The 4,951-nt window shown below is 43.4% G+C and overlaps 1 protein-coding gene across 1 annotated transcript in view; it reads right to left on the bottom strand.

Annotated features, from left to right (window-relative positions):
* Window positions 1-2,659, bottom strand: part of TNFRSF9 (TNF receptor superfamily member 9) — a 32,085-nt gene extending 29,426 nt beyond the window's left edge. Inside the window, exon 1 of the mRNA XM_006145382.2 lies at window positions 2,450-2,659. The gene's annotated coding sequence lies outside the window, so the exon portion shown is untranslated. The remainder of the gene's footprint in view (window positions 1-2,449) is intronic.
* Between the last annotated feature and the right edge of the window lie 2,292 nt (window positions 2,660-4,951).

Below are 4,951 nucleotides of genomic sequence, written 5' to 3'. Positions count from 1 at the left end.
TGCTGAAGACAATGACCAGGTTCCTTGTCATTTCCCCCCCCCCAAGACAATGAATAACTTGCCCTTTGTTTTCTAAGTGTACCTGGCACTGATTTCTTCCCCTATATAAATTTTGTATTTTGCTCAGTACAGCAGAGATGATTATGGACTTTGGTCCACTGGTATTGACCTCACCAAATAAATTCCTTTCCTTATTTATCAATTTTTTAAAATCTCTTTGTCAAAGTCATGAGTGGCACAGATCTGATTTCAGGCCCCCCGTCTGAGCATCCCTGCCCATTGTGGCACATTACCATTAAATTCTTCTTTCCCTTACTGATCCAATGAATTCAACACACTAATAAATGTCAAATTCAAGTCTGCATATGATCTGGCCCCTGCCTACCTCGCCTACTTTGCATTTTTACCAATCTCCCATAGCCTGGCTTGCTCCTTGCTCTTTTAGATACAAAACAACTCCCCCTTTAGGGCCTTTGCTTTGTTGTTCACTCAGCTAAAATGCTCTCCCTCCTACTATCTATCCACTCTTTTCCCTCATCTTATTCAGGTTTCCTCCTCAGAAAAAAGCATCCCTTTCTACTCTCTGAAAGACTCCCTCCTCTACCCCATTATTCTCTTGTTTCCTTTTCCATCCCTTTTACTTTCTACATAGTACATGTTACCACCTGGCACTTCGTCTATTGTCTGTTTTTCCCCATCGAACATAAGCTCCATGAGAGGGGGTATTATTCATTCACCGCTGAATCCTGGGCATTCAGAGACCACATGCTAAGAGTTCAATAAATACATGTTGAATGAGTTTTACTGGGGTAGGGCATATATTGATAAGGCAACAACTTTCACAGCCTTGGGAGGAAGCAGCAGCATAAGATAGAGCCACAAGGCCTTTCAGATTCTATAATAGGTCGAAGTGCTATGGGAACACAGAGAAAATTTCCTGGATTAGCACTGTAATTAGATTTTGCAGGATAGATAATACATGGAAAGGCTGATGTGGAAGCAGAGGGTATTCCTAGCAGAGGGAACAGCCAATGTGGAAGCATGAAGGAGGCAAAGTACAGGGTATATTCCAGGAGAAAATGAATGAGGAAGTGTAAGAGGTGAGAATGTAGAAGATCGGAAAATGTTTGAACCACATTGTGGTGGGATTTGAACATGGTCAGCATACTCATCATCGATTTTAATCCCTTCCATAGGAGTCACTGTCAAGGCCAACAGATTCACAGAACTACAGACAAGCAAAAGGTTATCAAAATAGTTGGTTTTTCACCCTGGGTGTGGCCACTGCTTAACAACCTGTGGCTAGGTGGACCTTAAGAAAAGGGACCTCCAGGATAAATTAAAGGGGCAGTGGGCAAGGAGTCAGGCAGGAAAGTTTTGCTAGATAAAAATGTGCACCACTGGGTGGAATATAGATTTGCCTACTGAGAGAAATGTGACTCCTGCATCACTGTGTTTCCTAAATACCGGAATCTACCAAATAATCCAACAATCCCACTACTGCTTGTATATTCAAGGCAAAGGAAATCAGGATGTGGTAAAGATATCCGCACCCCAGTTTCACAATAGCCAAGTCATGGACTCAACCTGGGCGTCCATCAACAGGCCAATGACTAAAGCAAACATGGCATATGCTATTCAGTCATTAAAACAGAAGAGATCCTGTCATTTGAGAGTTAACTGGGCAGGCCTGGAGGATATTTTGCTAAATGAAATTTGGCAGGCACAGGAAAGAGAAGTATTACATGTTCTCCATCATATGTGGAAATTGGGGGTAAAAATGACCTCCTAGAGGTAAAGGGGTACAGATTATTAGAGGCTGGGAAGAATGGGATGGAGGGATGTTGATTAATGGAAACAAAGTTATGGTTAGACAAGAGGAACAAAGTCTAGTTTTATAAAATACAATGGACCGACTATAGTTAACAATTTATTGTTCATCTCAGAATATTTAAAAAAGAGGATTTTGAATGTTCTCAACACAAAGTAATGACAAATGACTGAAATTATGGGTATGCTAATTACCCTGTTTTAATCATTGCACATTGTAGTCATGTACTGAAAAATTGTGTTTACTCCTCAAAAGATGTGCAATTATTAGGTTAATTTAAAAACACTGGAATCTGAAAACAGTATAGAAGTATAATTAAAGAACCAGAACAGTAAACAAAAATAAGGCACTCAACGTCTCCAATCCTTTGGGCTTGGTGTTTTACCTAAGATCTCACTAGGTTCTTACCAGCCTCTGGGCTGGTATTACGATCCATATTTAACAAAAGAAAATTTAAAAGGCTTTTCATAACCCAACACTGAAACTAAATGGTTAGATCTTACTCTGACGGCTAGAAATAAAATGCCAATAAAACTCAGTATGGCAGCAAATGTTTCTCACATAACCAAAGACAGACACAAAAAACGTTGCCCAGGCCACAGCCACTGGCCTTCGTACATTTTCCTAAGAGCCACGACACGACATCAGAGACTAGACTCGCCTCCTCCAGATACCAAAGGCCCCCGGACTGGGAGCAGATTAAGCGTCACCGTTTCTGGTGAGCCCATTCGCTAGCCACCAAGGCGAAGCTGAGACCAGGTGCGACAAAAGACCCTCTTCAAAACCGCACTGGCCGAGTCACACTCCCCCGCGAGCGGCGGGGTGGCAGAGGACGGCGACCTCACGGCGCCGGAAACCCACACGTGACTCCCGGAAGTAGTGACCTTTCGGGGTGTGCCCCCCAAAGCACTCCCAGTCGCGGGACGCCTGCGTCGAGTGCGGCCACCCCGCCCACTGCTGGCCGACTCGGCCAATCCTGGCGCTCTGTGGAGCGCGCGTCGCGGCCGACGGAAGTGGGCTGTACGTCTCTGCGGGTCCGCCAGCCCATTTCCGGCGCCCGGGTCTCTGTGGGAGTAGTACTGGGTGGCCCACGTTTGGTGGGCTTTTCACACCGGTGGGAGGAGAGGCGAAGCTGTCTCGGGGCCCCTCGCAGACCGTATTGTCAGAATTTCCCCCCTTGCGCCAGCGCCGCCTCAAATGTCAGGGCTCGCCCACTATTCTCGGTCCCGCCGACCTAACCTTTCGGGGGCTCCGGAGGGGAAATTCGCCGTTTCTGCCAGGCCTCTGTAAAGCGTGCTCTGAACCCAGGATTTATAGGGTGTTGAAAAATGCCCCAAAGGTGTACTTTATGTCCAGTAATTGTAACTTAAATGTCTCTTGAGTGAGGTTAAAAAGCAAGTGAAAATGATGTCAACAAAATTTCACATAGCACATTCATTGTCTGGTGATTTGATACATGCGAGAAGTAAGATTAAAATAGAAATGAATAGGTTGAAATCATTTTGTAAACTGTATGGTTCTGCAAATGAATGCACTAATCTCTAGCAATAAAGCTGTCAAATAATCTAGGGCGAAATCAGGATAATAGTAAAATTATTGACAGCTGTTGCGTGCTAGCGATTCAATAGATGCTGGGAATTCAACATAACCAAGGCAGGAAGGTCCTCTCACAGAGTTCATCGGACTAGGGAGAGAGACAATAAAGAAAAGGTGACAAAATGCTTGAATGATAGGTACTATATTGATGGAATGAAAGAATGCAGCCATAGAGAATGGTCTATTTTAAAGTGTTTGCTAAGAGATACTAAATATAAGAGTGACCCATGGGGGGGGGAGGCCTGGACGACCAAAACAAAAAGCCTGCAATATCTTTGCTAGGAAATCAGGATAATCCTGGGGGAGGAGAGTGGGAGGTGGTGGTTGTATAGTACTTTGGATCCAATACAGGATCAGAACTGCCCTTGGTGGCAGCTGCTAACATTGTCAGTACCACTTCTCCATTATTGGATTGTGAGGTCCACTAGGCAAATGTTGCAACTACTGCAAGAAACTGATTAAGTGCCTCGAGAACAGGGAGATCTTTTTGTTGGTACTTCCCGCAATGCAGAAACTTGTCAAATATTGAGTTTAAAAGGTGGTTGGTAGAAATGGGTGGTTCTTCCTGGAAATAGGGTCAGAACCAGATATTTTTATTGCCAGTATTAGGGCAATGTTTTTTGGTAAATGGTTTAAATATTTGGCCTTGTCCTATAAATGTGTGATGAGACATATGTGGGAATTTTTTTAAACATTTATTTTTATTTTTATTTATTTTTTGAGAGATTTTTGCTATAGGGTGTGTGCGCTCACCAGAAAGACCAGAGAGACAGAGAGACAGAAAGCGAGAAATCACCCCCCGGGGGGATGGCCACGCTGCAATCCCTTCTCCTCCATTCTCCTCTCGGGATCTTGGGCACGCACGCACACGTGCCCAGCGTGAGTTTAAGCCACCGGGTCTGGGACTTGAACCGCAGTTGACTATGTGGAAGTCTGGCGACATAGCCATTACGCTAACTGCTGGTCCCATATGTGGGAATTATAAAGAAAGTGTCATGAGTGTTACTGACTTACTAAGTAATATACTGGTAAAAGATATGGTGGATAGTGGGAAATTCAGCATAAGAATATCTGAATTTGACCAAGACTGTAGGATCTACACAGTCATTTCACCTTAACCTCAATCTTTGCATTATTTTAGAATTATTTACTTAATAATTTATTATTATTTTTAAAATTTGCTATAGGGCACATGCATCATAGAGAGAGACAAAGTGACAAAACAGCTGCCAGGTCTGGGACTCAAACTGCTATCAGACATGTTGGAGTTCAGCGCCCTAACAACTACACCACTTGCTGGCCCCAATCTTGGCATCTTTGAAATGAAAATTATCCTACCTGCCAAGAAGTTCAAATATAATGTCTAAAGCCAATACTGGAGAAACATACTAGCATACTGTTTCAAAATACTGAGATAATTTGCAAAAGAAACAATGTAAAGAGTTTGAAAACATTTGCTTCTGGGAATCAGAGCTGAAGTGGGAAGGACTGAGTCAGAGAGCTGTTGCTCTATCAATTAGGTAT

This window comes from Tupaia chinensis, unplaced genomic scaffold, assembly GCF_000334495.1.
Source record: "Tupaia chinensis unplaced genomic scaffold, TupChi_1.0 Scaffold000146_1, whole genome shotgun sequence".
Taxonomy (NCBI): domain Eukaryota; kingdom Metazoa; phylum Chordata; class Mammalia; order Scandentia; family Tupaiidae; genus Tupaia; species Tupaia belangeri.
Note: the sequence above shows the minus strand (reverse complement) of the source record. Positions and strands in the feature narration are given on the sequence as shown.